Source organism: Schistocerca cancellata, unplaced genomic scaffold (genome assembly GCF_023864275.1).
Source record: "Schistocerca cancellata isolate TAMUIC-IGC-003103 unplaced genomic scaffold, iqSchCanc2.1 HiC_scaffold_1106, whole genome shotgun sequence".
Lineage (NCBI taxonomy): Eukaryota > Metazoa > Arthropoda > Insecta > Orthoptera > Acrididae > Schistocerca > Schistocerca cancellata.
The window spans coordinates 715,476-729,959 of record NW_026047105.1 but is presented as its reverse complement, the minus strand read 5'-3'; positions in this window follow the sequence as shown (position 1 = coordinate 729,959).

Sequence of the window (14,484 nt, the reverse complement as noted above, 5' to 3'; positions counted from 1 at the left end):
GTTGCTATTCACAATATACATAAATGACCTGGTGGATGACATCGGAAGTTCACTGAGGCTTTTTGCAGATGATGCTGTGGTGTATCGAGAGGTTGTAACAATGGAAAATTGTACTCAAATGCAGGAGGATCTGCAGCGAATTGACGCATGGTGCAGGGAATGGCAATTGAATCTCAATGTAGACAAGTGTAATGTGCTGCGAATACACAGAAAGATAGATCCTTTATCATTTAGCTACAAAATAGCAGGTCAGCAACTGGAAGCAGTTAATACCATAAATTATCTGGGAGTATGCATTAGGAGTGATTTAAAATGGAATGATCATATAAAGTTGATCATCGGTAAAGCAGATGCTACACTGAGATTCATTGGAAGAATCCTAAGGAAATGCAATCCGAAAACAAAGGAAGCAGGTTACAGTACGCTTGTTCGCCCATTTCTTGAATACTGCTCAGCAGTGTGGGATCCGTACCAGATAGGGTTGATAGAAGATATAGAGAAGATCCAACGGAGAGCAGCGCGCTTCGTTACAGGATCATTTAGTAATCGCGAAAGCGTTACGGAGATGATAGATAAACTCCAGTGGAAGACTCTGCAGGAGAGACGCTCAGTAGCTCGGTACGGGCTTTTGTCAAAGTTTCGAGAACATACCTTCACCGAAGAGTCAAGCAGTATATTGCTCCCTCCTACGTATATCTCGCGAAGAGACCATGAGGATAAAATCAGAGAGATTAGAGCCCACACAGAGGCATACCGACAATCCTTCTTTCCACGAACAATACGAGACTGGAATAGAAGGGAGAACCGATAGAGGTACTCAAGGTACCCTCCGCCACACACCGTCAGGTGGCTTGCGGAGTATGGATGTAGATGTAGATGTAAATAATCTCCCTCTGTTTCGCTTCCGGTCGACGGCACAAACCAACAGATAGCTCCTGGAATGCCCTTGTCTTGCTGATTATTTAATGATATATGAAATATGCCTCTGCTTCGCCCATCAACTGTAAGGTACCCATACACAAAAATGTCTCATTCGGCCGATTTCATAGCTCAGCAATAGCTAATACATCTGTAATGAACACCGTGACATCTTCAGTTGTTTTTCCTGAAAACGGTGTTATTAAATTTGCTGCTGACAGATCGGGAGCAGGTGACGGGGCACTTAAAAAGATCTTAGCTTCTCCTGACTCTGACTGGAAGTGCTGTATCACAGCTTGTAACTTTTCAATGTGCCTACGATAGTCTTCATTTTCCTGCTCACATCTCACATGTTTATATCCGTTCCGTTAAAGCAGTGACAGTTTCACCTGTGGTAGCCGCAGGTGTTTCAACCATTTTGCGAATTCTTTTACCGCATTCACAAAAGAAAGATATCGCATGAATATTCTTATATTATACACAACATTAAAACAAACCAATTTTTACGACGGATCACAACCCAACATGATGCTGAACAGTTCTGCACCAAGTGTCCAAACCTTCTACAAATGTCTTATGTTACTGGTACTGACTTACTGTAGTACATGACAACTCTTGTCCGGTAAAATACAAAATTCATACCTTGCTGGCATTAGACGCAGATCCCTGGTGATACATCTAAACAATTATATGTCTGCAGGTTAACGCGATTTCAAAAACGACACTTTAAGAGTTGAACTAATATTCCTGCACTTCGACGTAACCAAGAACAAGATCGCAATCAGAAAGACCAACAAAAAAATGCCCACTCACCCCGCTGCATTGGTTCGGGATGGAAGTACAGACGGCAATGAGGTTCATGCAACAGACGTGGTCCTGCTACAGTGGCTGACGTAGTTCTGACGCCATTTTTTCAGTGGCCTGGATTGAGACTTGTACCATTGTCACAATGACAGTGACTGGTGATGGCAGGGGCTGGTTGGTACTTTGGCCTCTAATTACTCAACATTAGCAGAACAAGAATTTATTTTTTTAGACTCGCATATTCACTTCTGTGTCAGCATCCAGATCTGTTATATCCTAGCCAGTAATGCCAACCGAGCCCGCTGCCAAAAGGTTGGCAGCATCAAAGTCCGGACGCCGTCCGCATAAGCAGCGCCAGCGATACAGAAAATCGCCGCAAGTCTGCGCGCGCCACCGCTGGCTTCTGGCTTCTTAAGCGCTGGAGTCGCGAGAGCTAGGACAGTTCTGTATTCGCCGCTCAGTGGTATACTCGCCACCGATTTGTGTACTTGCTAGTCAGTTGTGTGTTCATCGCAGCAGAGTTGTTGTTTGTCGTCAGCCGACGCTGACCTAGCCGCTCCGACTCGAACTAGACAGATTTCTGTAGACACGGAGTTCACTACTGTGTTTCTGTATCTTCGTTAATAAAGGTAAGTACCGACTTTTATTTAATCAGAGTGTTTAGGTTTTCATCTTTCTGTTCACTGTTCCAGCGGACCGGTAGGCCCGCTATTAAAAGTGTGGCGGTGACTTCGTAAGCCGTTTCTACAGCGAAGTGTTTTTTTCGCACGAACGCCGCCACAAAAAGATCGGCTATGGCACCGCGTTGCCACCCCGGAAGTTGCTGGTGCTGTCCCAGTAGACTCCAGCGGACGACCCCCTCGGCATATGGGTAATGCAGTCGTATGGGTGGCAAGCCACAGAGCGGAATGGCACAACCCATCTGACAGGTGAGGCTGACGAAGACGGAAACTGTAAATGACCGGAGCACTCTAGTTGAAATAGGGGTTGTGTTTTGGGTAATCTCTCAGCAGCTCTGCATTCTGTGGAGATTGTCCACGGCCTATCCTCTACACAAAAGAAGACCAGGGATGTTGATGACTGCTTACAGGAATCATTCGAGATGCAGCAGTGGTTAGCATGCATCCTGAATTCTGAAACAGTTTTCCAGTGCATCAGGCACTATAAGTTTACAGCCTAAAGTGGGGATGAAGTGTATTGATTGGAGCTCTGAGTTCAGGATGTGGGTTCCTTCCCAGAGTATTGATGACATGATACGGTGATGAAGGAGCTGATAGGCCGTGGAGCTCTCGTTTATATAGAACGCATACAGGGCACCACCATTCGTCACGTGGAGCCGACTGTAAGTCTATCTCTAACGTCATTATTCTCGATCGAAGATAATCGATTGTCACATCGCTGGTGCAAAGTCGACCGCTATATCTTGTCTAACTTTAAGCGTTCCCCTTTTCTGTTACAATTATTGTGGTGTTTCTGAATCCCTATAGCGTCTCTATACATACGTGCATAATAATGCGATGTCTGGGCTAGCACACTCTTCTCACTAAATTTTATTTTCATGATCTCCGTCTTTAAAAACATGTTCCGCTACGGATGATTTGTCGGTATGTCCCAGTCGACAGTTCCTTTTGTGTTCGGTTAAATGGGTATTGACGCTTCTTTTCGTCGTTCCAATATAAACTTCTAGTCTTTTCATCACTGTTCACAATGCCTGCCGCTCACAGAAAATAGGGGAATGAAGAAGGAATGTGCCATTTTCAACTGTTGCCAAATTTATTCACGATTGTGGCTGTCCCTTGGTGGTGCCCCACCTCTTCTCCCCAGGGTGGTAGATGCGGCAACACTCCACTTATGTATGACATCATCACCCCCACTCCTACCCCCTCCCCCACTTCCCTCTCCTCCCCCACCTGTAAACTGGTGGGAAGATGACTCAGCCAGTGCTGAGCTGCTGGAGATATAGGATGTAAGGCACTGTATTAGGAACTGTGTTCATTTACTTAAATGTGTGTTACCCTGGTGGAAGAATTTTCTAAATTTTGGCAGGGAAACCGAACTGGCAATTATTCTACAGCCCTTATGCTTGGAATTCATATAATAACAACTACTTAAAATTGGTGGGCCTACAGCAAAAAAGCCCTCATACAAAAATCGTCTACAGATTGAAAACACAGAAAAATCTATTAATGAAACAAAACCATAATCTCTCGCCTGCACATCAAAAAATGCTTCATAACTCACAACATACCACAAAGACTATGAACTACATATTGAAAAACTTCGGGGAGAAAACACCTCCTCTAATAACACACTGCTTCCTAAAATATAAGAACTTCGTCTGTACAGGTATACAAAACACACATATCGAAAAATATCCATGAACTTGGCACACAACATAACTGGACATCAGCAGAAAAAACATCAATGAAAATTGCCCTAATTACAAAGTGCTAAGAAACGATACTGAAACAAACACACTGAGCCGTATGTGGCTCGTGTTCATGCCATATCTCATTTGACATCCTGTTTTTACTGTACTACCACCTCACTATGTTAATTTCAATTACTGGTGTCACTGAGTTGCCGCCTTGCTGCCCGTGAGCGACAGCAGTGGCGCTTATCGATATAAGCCCTGGTGTATTATCTTTGTTGACTACTTTTACTTCCCGGTTGTCTGCCAGTGAGTTGGGAGGCGCTAGCAGGACGCGGCAAAAGTTCAGTCGGGGCGCGGCTGCTCTGAGGTTCGGACAGCCATGACTCGCCCGACGGTTGCCGAAACAAATCACTTGAGTGCGGACCACCTTGGTTGGTCGTCAGTCGGTCGTTTTGTCGGACGACGTGTATGTTGGCAAGCGATCGCTTATGGGTTGCCTGGATGTGCCTACTAGAGTCCTGCATGACGGAGTAAGCGAGCACAAAATACGAGGTGGGGCGAGCACACCCTAACTGGATAGGCTACCCGCACTAGTTCTTGTGACCGAACATAGAAGCCGTGACAGAATACGTAGCACATAAGTTCAAACACATTACACGTGTTATTATCCGTGTGACACTGCAGCCAGTACGGGCTTCTTATTTGTGGTGTCTCTCTCTCTGTAATCAAGCAGCGCGAGGAAGCCAGTGTAGTAAGACGTAGGAATGAAACCAATGTTTACACATTAAAGACACGGGAAGGTCTAAGAAGCCAAGTATGGAGTACATTTCTGTTGGTTGTAGATGAAAACATTGCGTCTACTGGGTACGTATCGTGCATAAACTGCTCCACTTTATTGTTTTTCCAGTCGGGAACCACTCATTTAAAGAAACACAGTTGCTAGAAACCTCACCAAGATCGTTTCTTTGGCCGTCCTTCCGTTAATATGCTTTAAATAAGTGAAAAGCAGGAAATTCTTAACAATGTGCGACAAATGTGTGCTACGTAAGCAGGTACAACATTCAATCATTAACATAATCGTTTTTGCATAGTTAGTGGAAAGTGTATTATAGAGAAACGGGAATGTTGTGACTCGTATAATATTTCATTAACGTAAAACATCTCGTTATTATGGGAACGGTGGTCGGGTTGTTTGGGGGGAGAGACCATTGGTCTCTTACGGGAATGTTTCGATGATTTCCATATCAGTCCTGTATTACTTGTCTCTTTTGTTTATTATCATAAATCCTTCAAGTACTGTGTTATCACCACCCAGAAAGAGAGTTCGTTTCAAGGAATGGAGGAACAACAGATCATCCGCAGCAGATGAAGTAGATCTGTACATTTTAATGCACCCCGGAGATGATTATGACATCTTCAAGTGGTGGAGCAGACATGAAACAGCTCTGCCAGGTTTGGCTGCAGTTGCAAGACGTATTTTATGTATCGCAGCAACAAGTGCACCTAGTGAAAGGTGCTTTAATAAAGCCGGCATGTTACTAAAAAATTGCCGCAGCCAATTAAATCCGGAACGCGTTAGTGATTTGCCGGCCAGTGTGGCCACGCGGTTAAAGGCGCTTCAGTCTGGAACCGCGCGACCGCTACGGTCGCAGGTTCGAATCCTGCCTCGGGCATGGATGTGTAAGATGTCCTTAGGTTAGTTAGGTTTAAGTAGTTCTAAGTTCTAGGCGACTGATGACCTCAGATGTTAAGTCCCATAGTGCTCAGAGCCATTTTTTGCGTTAGTGATTTCCTGCTGATCAACAATAATTATAATTTTGTTTATGTTGCAAACAATTGAAACGTATGACAAGTTACGTCTGTAAATGTTTAATGTTCTTTGTATGCTTTCTTTATGAAGATGGTTGTCTTCTAGATTACAGGGAAAGCACTTATTTAATGTTTCCTTTAAATGAAAGGAAAAATATCTCTTTTGTTTGGAAATGAGACTCATCTTCTATCCACGATTGTATTGAAATATCATTTTACTTTCCAGGTGCTTTATGAATTTAGCTGTGTCACGTACCCGTTCTTGGAAATGTTACTTTTGTATTAAAAGAGAGAGAGAGAGAGAGAGAGAGAGAGAGAGAGAGAGAGAGAGAGAGGCATTGGATTTGTACGGTACAGTACAGGGTTATTACAAATGATTGAAGCGATTTCACAGCTCTACAATAACTTTATTATTTGAGATATTTTCAAAATGCTTTGCACACACGTACAAAAACTGAAATAGATTTTTTAGGCGTTCACAAATGTTCGATATGTGCCCCTTTAGTGATTCGGCAGACATCAAGCCGATAATCAAGTTCCTCCCACACTCGGCGCAGCATATCCCCATCAATGAGTTCGAAAGCATCGTTGATGCGAGCTCGCAGTTCTGGCACGTTTCTTGGTAGAGGAGGTTTAAACACTGAATCTTTCACATAACCCCACAGAAAGAAATCGCATGGCGTTAAGTCGGGAGAGCGTGGAGTCCATGACATGAAATGCTGATCATGATCTCCACCACGACCGATCCATCGGTTTTCCAATCTCCTGTTTAAGAAATGCCGAACATCATGATGGAAGTGCGGTGGAGCACCATCCTGTTGAAAGATGAAGTCGGCGCTGTCGGTCTCCAGTTGTGGCATGAGCCAATTTTCCGCGGGCTACGCGTGAAACTTGCCCGCACGCGTTCAATCGTTTCTTCGCTCACTGCAGGCCGACCCGTTGATTTCCCCTTACAGAGGCATCCAGAAGCTTTAAACTGCGCATACCATCGCCGAATGGAGTTAGCAGTTGGTGGATCTTTGTTGAACTTCGTCCTGAAGTGTCGTTGCACTGTTATGACTGACTGATGTGAGTGCATTTCAAGCACGACATACGCTTTCTCGGCTCCTGTCGTCATTTTGTCTCACTGCGCTCTCGAGCCCTCTGACGGCAGAAACCTGAAGTGCGGCTTCAGCCGAACAAAACTTTATGAGTTTTTCTACGTATCTGTAGTGTGTCGTGACCATACGTCAATGAATGGAGCTACAGTGAATTTATGAAATCGCTTCAATCATTTTCAATAGCCCTGTACAGAGCAGCGAGCCGGGGCGAGGCGAAGTGAGACGTCAGCGGTGACCGGTCGTGCTCGTTTATCCGCGTGTCCGGAATCCGGACATCAGACATGGGGTGAGTACGTGACCGAGCCGAGTCGTATGGGGCCGGACACGAGTTGCTCCGTCCCCCCATCAACAGGCGAGCCGTGACCGGTCAAACACTGAGCGTTGCAGCACTCTATGCCTACTCATGACTCGTCCTTGTTATTGCACAGTCGCTGTCATTAGTATTGTCTAGTCCTTCGTGCGATTGTTCGTGAAACTGTGTGTGGCTTATGATGTCGACTGCTCAGTTATTTTAGTGCTGTCTCCGTACTGGTGTGTGGAGTCGGTCGGTTGGCGTGGAGCAGCGAGGAAATCTCCAAGGAATGTAGTTTGGCTGGGCCCGCTGCCGCTCTCTAAGCAGCGTCGGAGTGTGTGGGGCTGTTCCCATTGCTACGAGGTCTGTGGCTCACCGACCCTGGACACGAAAGTTGAGTTTGGATTCAATTTACCAGCAAGTCAAGGCTGTTCATATTGTGCCGTTTGGTTCTCGTTGTTGGCTGTTGGTACATTCCCATGAGCAACAACGTCTGTGTTCAAGCTGGCGAAGGTGGGCGTGTGTGTGTGCGCGTGTGTGTTTCCTTCCATCACCACCACCGCTGCAGACGTCTGCCTGTCACAAATTATCCCGCAAATAAAGTGTTTCTCTTAACATAATGCCTGGACTCCACCTGTTCTCCTAGTTGGAAACATCTCCCAGCACCAACAGGGGTGCCTTAACAACACACGACTTATCAGCAACGTTCCTGGTTGTGTTTTCAAGTATAACAGGAAAACCACGGCCTGTAGCTTCGTCTGAAACACAACAAAATAGCGATCGATTTCTAAGAAGGACAATGGTGCTAGGACCATCCAGTAGAAGCCGTGAGGTCTGCCTTTTGTGGGAACTCATCGCTTTGTCTGAAAATCTGCAATTTATCTCATTGTCAGAGGCGATAGCGATCTACTGACTCCTTCTAAGATGGGGTACGCTCACAGAGGTTTCCAGACCACCCAGTAGAAGTCAGCAGGTCTGTATATACCAGGAAAATTGTAACTGTAGCTTTGTGAGAAACAGAACAAAGTTTTTCACTGTCAAAGGCGATACCTACTCCTTCCAAGAAGCGGATGTTTCCCCCACCACCACAAAGGAGTCTGGACCAGCCCAGGCGAAGAAGCAGCCACTTACTTCCTCTGTGGCAACTTGCACTTTTTTCTGGAATTTGAGAATTTATGTCACTAGAGATATACCAGCTCCTTCTAAGAAGGAGACGAACAAGTAGAAGCCAGCAGGTCTCTGCCTGTCAGAGATAATGGTAACATCTGCATGTCGGCAGGATAAAGGCTCTCGGCCTAACATGTTGAAACAGGTAGACTAGCGGACTTGCTCCAACTTGCTGTTCAGAGTTCTTGCAATCTTACTGACTGCCATCAAAATAGGGGGAGGAGCTTGAGGTTATATAAACCCTACTCCTTCCATAGTCGCCGGCCGCGGTGGTCTAGCGGTTCTGGCGCTGCAGTCCGGAACCGCGGGACTGCTACGGTCGCAGGTTCGAATCCTGCCTCGGGCATGGGTGTGTGTGATGTCCTTAGGTTAGTTAGGTTTAAGGAGTTCTAACTTCTAGGGGGCTTATGACCTAAGATGTTGAGTCCCATAGTGCTCAGAGCCATTTTTTTCCTTCCATAGTCGTCTTCATTTTTCCTTAGTCAGCAGCTGTAATTGTTTGCCTCTCCATAGTCATGATGAATCATTCCAGGGTCGGTGAGCCACGGACCTCGTAGCATGGAGAACAGCCCCACACACTCTGACACTGCGTAGAGACCGCCAGCAGGCCCGACCAAACTATGCCCCATGGAGATTTCCTCGGTGCTCCACGCCAACCAACCGATTCCACACATCCGCACGGAGACAGCAGTAAAATACCTGAGCAGTCGACATCACAAGCTACACACAGTTTCACGAACACTTGCACGAAGGACTAGGCAATACGAACGGCAGCGACTGTGCAGTAACAAGGACGAATCACGAGTCGGCACATGAAGGCAACCCATAAGCGATCGCTGGCCAACATACACGTCATCCACCAACAGTGCCAGTGACAAAGCCTTACATTGGATGAAGAAGATTTGCGATGTAAGTACGTATTTTCGTCTTCAGCAATTCAGATTTCTTTAAAACTGTTACCTGTATGTCTGTGTACAAGTTCATCAGCAGCTACACGCTTGTAGATCGGTAGGAGGCTACTATTCCTACACTTCAGTGGTAGTTTTCTCTCCTATCCCTTCCTACCTCGTATCTGTGTACAAGATCCTCAGCAGGTATTTCACTTCTACATTTGTAGGAGGTAACTCTTCCTACATTTCAGTGATAATTAGCTGTCCTATCCGTTCATACCATGTGTCTCTGTTTGTGTGAGAGATCAGAATTCGTAGTATATTTCCACACTTCATTTTCAGGTTTCGTAATACAGGGTGATTCAAAAAGAATACCACAATTTTAGGAATTTAAAACTCTGCAAGGACAAAAGGCAGAGATAAGCACTATATGTCGGCGAATTAAGGGAGCTATAAAGTTTCATTTAGTTGTACATTTGTTCGCTTGAGGCGCTGTTGACTAGGCGTCAGCGTCAGTTGATGCTAAGATGGCGACCGCTCAACAGAAAGCTTTTTGTGTTATTGAGTACGGCAGAAGTGAATCGACGAGAATCCGCGGGAAACAACTCAGTATGAACGTGACTCGCCTAAGGTGAACGTTTTCTATGCCATTTCAGCCAATAAAGTTTGTGGTCCCTTTTTCTTCGAAGGTGCTACTGTAACTGGACTACAGTATCTGGTGATGTTAGAGAATTGGCTGTTCCCTCAGCTCGAACAAGAAGCACAACAATTCATATTTCAGCAGTATGGAGCGCCACCACATGGGCACTTATCTGTCCGTAACTACCTGAACGTCAACTACCCGAGGCGATGGATCGGCCGCCAGGCAGCCTGTGACAGAGCACTTCATCACTGGCCTCCAAGAAGCCCTGATCTTACCCCCTGCGATTTTTTCTTATGGGGATATGTTAAGGATATGTTGTTTCGGCCACCTCTCCCAGCCACCATTGATGATTTGAAACGAGAAATAACAGCAGCTATCCAAACTGTTATGCCTGATATGCTACAGAGAGTGTGGAGCGAGTTGGAGTATCGGGTTGATATTGCTCGAGTGTCTGGAGGGGGCCATATTGAACATCTCTGAACTTGTTTTTGAGTGAAAAAAAACTTTTTTAAATACTCTTTGTAATGATGTATAACAGAAGGTTATATTATGTTTCTTTCATTAAATACACATTTTTCAAGTTGTGGTATTCTTTTTGAATCACCCTGTATATTTCCCAAGAAAACGTTCTTTGTTACTATTACAGCATTCATACAGCAAATTTACGTGGCTTTAATTCGGGAGTTGGAGGCTGATGGCGGTATGTAGCTCTCTCGGAACTTGGAACAACCTCCAGCTGCGACTCTACCAGCACATCGGTTGCGTATGTACATAATTTAAGGCTCAATTTTCGTAGTATATATTTACATTAGAAGAAGGTTAGATTTCTGTTTTCTTGTTACAGTAGATGATCTCTATGATAATTACTGATTGCTGGAGCTTGTAGGCAACAAGGTCAAAGAGTCTGAGGAGTCCCCAGAGGAAAGTCCGCCCCAAAAGTACATATTCTCGTTAAGAAAACTTTTCGTAAGGGTATACTTTCTATAGTTGTGTCCCTGATGTCTACGTTTTTAAATCGATATGTTCTTGCTGATTTCATAGAGGTCGCAACAGCTATGTAATACATATGTGTTTATCAAATCGCATTCCGTAGAATATTCTCGTTTAAAAAAAATAGTTTTCAATTAGTCTTCATGTTGTTGTTATTGTTGTTATAGCTTCCATAGGAGAGCTGGACTAGTTGGTGCATGACGATGAGGTGGCAGAGTGGGCGCAGGAAGTCGAGTGGGAGCTGCAGTTCCGTGAAACACAATCACCGATGTCAGATTAGGTGGAGGTCTCATCGTAGAAGCAGGGAGATTTCTGTAATTACCTTCATTATATATATAAAGTTTCGTTATTTGTAGTTTTTTCGTTTGATGCTTATTTCGTGAGATATTTGGCCTGGTCACTATCAATGGACCACCCTGTATATATACAAAATTCAAGCTTTCGCAACAAACTGTTGCCTTATCAGGAAAGAGGGAAGGAGAGGGAAAGACGAAAGGATGTGGGTTTTAAGGGAGAGGGTAAGGAGTCATTCCAGTCCCGGGAGCGGAAAGACTTACCTTATGGGGAAAAAAGGACGGGTATACACTCGCACACACACACATATCCATCCACACATATACAGACACAAGCAGACATATCTGCATCTTTATTAATGTTATTTACAGTAAACCTATCCCAACTGTACATCTAAAGGATACACATGACAAAAATGATATTAGTTTTAAAAATGAGTGCCATAAGGAGCTGAAGTTTAAGACAACAAAATATATGTAGTGGTTGCGTGAGATTATGCATATCATGCATGTTTCATTATGGGAGCAGATAACACATCACTTTGTCTGTTTCCAGAGACATATAAAATGTATGTCTAAAGCCGTATCTCCAGGTTTTGAGAAGAACCACAGACGTCCTCATCGGCTGACCAGCCTAACTCCCACTAGGCTATAGGTACTTCCTGAAGCCTCTGCTAGCCTCTTTGTTCAACCTTCCATTCTACTCTGTCTTTATAAACCATCATCTTCATATAAAATTTGAATTAAATTGGTCAAAAACTTTTAGAGCTTTCTGGTAACAAAGCTAAGCAGGGACTTGTTTTCATAAAGCAGTATGAAAACTTACCCATAGCTCGTAGTAGTCGGCATTAAAGATTTTTTTTTCTGTATTCTGTTGCTCAGAAAGCCGATCTGCTATCAGTTACTGGCTATTGTCTTATATTATTATTTATCCTATGGGCATCAGAGATATTTATATGATATTTTATCTTCATCATATCTCATTCTGTTTGTGTAAGTAAACCACAATACGGACCCTCTTGAAAATGGCTCTAAGCACTACGGGACTTAACATCTGAGGTCATCAGTCCTCTAGAACTTAGAACTACTTAAACCTAAGGACATCACACACAGCCATGCCCAAGGCAGGATTCGAACCTGCGACTGTAGCGGAAGCGCAGTTCCAGACTGAAGCGCCTAGAACCGCTCGGCCACAGCGGCCGGCCCCTCTTGTAAAGCAAAATATTTTTGTATGGTATTATAAGTTAACTGAAACTGAATGTGTTAACTTCTGTATTCACAAAATAAATAGTGGTGCATTGGATAATGTTCTCTGTGACTCTGGCATACCATGACAATCAGAACAAATGGAGAGGGGGGTGGGAAGGGAGGAAGGTTTTTGTGTTCTTCCCAACAGTTAACTAAGTTTCCTTCCATACTCTTACTCCTCTCTGAGATCGTTTATCTGCTTTCTTAATAATTTTTAACTGTTCTATTATTCTTTCCATACTTTTATTGTTCGATATGAGCGTCTGGAGGTTTCTCAGTTGTGAAAACTACTATAGTGAATTCCAGAAAATATTTAACACTTTTATTGATAAAGCAGATTTTTCATATATTCACGAAAATACTTTACACACAACTATTACGCAAATGTCCAACATAAAACAGCTTGTTAATACCAAAATGGGACTTTAATTGGTCTCTTAAACTAAATTCACTTTTGCCACACTGTTGGGATGTGGTAGATAGGTATGGCAGCAAAACAACTAAAATTCTGCCAAAGAAATGAGACTTCCAGATGCCTGCACTGTACTGTCTCGTGGTATAGATTTTACAACTTATTTCAAAGAATGATCGAAATTAATTCATGTTAATTATTTAAACGCCTTACTGAAAGCTACCTGCTGTGGCTTATGACCATTAGAATGCACCATACAACATATCACGTTTGTAATTCATAACTAAACCCCAACTTTAACCAAAAAATAGTCAAATACACTCAGCATTTGAATTTCTGTCACAACACATACAATCGTCTGGTAGTGGTGAACCAGGCTACCATAGATTTGGAATAATCTGCATGTATCTGACTACAAATACAACCACCAAACGAAACCATAATTTGTGAAGAAAACTCATAAATGCACCAAAATTTATCTCTTTGTATTAAATATGGTTTTTATTCCCACATATTCTGGGAAGATCTATGCTTTTTTTCTCTCCAATACATTAGCCAGAACACACTTGGCCAAGCATGTGGTATGAAAACCTATCACAAAGAAAACCTATCCAGAAACATGTAAAATGTACAACATCACTTTCATTATGCATCCATTTCCTCACACACATTACACAGTAGCTAACAAGTATTTTAATGACCACCAACTACAGCGAACCATGTCTACTACACTTGTCAGAAATGTACATTCCCTCGTTCCACATAGAGAACTACCTCTAAATCCAAATAAAAAATCTCCAAAATTATTCCACATGACCTTGAGCTCAGATAAACACCTAAAATAGTGGGGAATACAGTTTTATCTCAAATAATACCGAAGTTCAAAGTTCGTTACAACCACATGCTGCGGTACATTGGACAACACCACAGTACAAAGACAACTGCGAAAATATGGAAATTTACCCTGAATTGTAACTTTGACATAGTTTCCACACGTTTAATACATGTTTGAAATAGGTAAATAAATTAGATATTCCTCATTATAAAATACAAACAGTCAAAAAAAAAAAACAATTACACGTCAAATAGATGTACAACTACTACATAAAGAAAATATTGTTAATTTTGATAGAAGCCACACACAACCATATATCAGAATGGAACATTTTATTCCCGCTTTTACTTATTGAACATTCAGCTTAACTTTATAAACACACAAAGATGTCACGCTGAGGGCCTCCACCAGATTAAGTTACCAAGTCCTAACTAGCTAAACGATCAAAATTATAAAAAATACACCATTTTCTGATATTTCCCCGTCAAAATTGAACTTAATAAACACCTTTGTACCCTGATCGACGATGATGTAGCTCATTCTGTTGCAGCATTGTCTTACCAAAGCGACATCCAGCTTGGAGACGATTGCACACATCAGCTCCCGCGACAGAGTGACGAATAAAGCCACACCTCTTCGCCCTAATTTGCTGACCAGCCTACCACCCTCTAGACTATCGATACAGCCCAAGACCTCTGCTAGCCTCTTT